Genomic DNA, 417 nt, shown 5'->3' on the forward strand with positions numbered 1-417 from the left:
ACAAAGACACGAGCAAGGACAAAACAATCTACTCACGACGAAGGAAAAGGCAGAGACATATAAGGGAGTGGGGTAATGAGCGACAGGTGGGGGAGAGTCAGCTCGTGATCCGCGAACCCCCGCTGCGAGATCAGCGCTGATTGCCCAGACCACGAGCTACCGAACATGATAGGACAACACAGACCGCAGGGGAAGCCGAGAAAGCACCCTGCACCATGACACTTATAAAGAAACCACAAATAGATCCTAGTGAACTGGTAAATTACAGAACAATTTAAAATCTTCCTTTTATGTGTAAAATTTTAGAAAAAGTTGTGTCTGCTCAATTGTGCTCCTTCCTGCAAAAAAAAGATCTCTATGAAGAATTTCAGTCAGGTTTCAGGCCCCACCATAGCACAGAAACTGCACTTGTTAAAA

This window comes from Sinocyclocheilus rhinocerous, unplaced genomic scaffold (genome assembly GCF_001515625.1).
Source record: "Sinocyclocheilus rhinocerous isolate Xijiao unplaced genomic scaffold, SAMN03320098_v1.1 scaffold908, whole genome shotgun sequence".
Lineage (NCBI taxonomy): Eukaryota > Metazoa > Chordata > Actinopteri > Cypriniformes > Cyprinidae > Sinocyclocheilus > Sinocyclocheilus rhinocerous.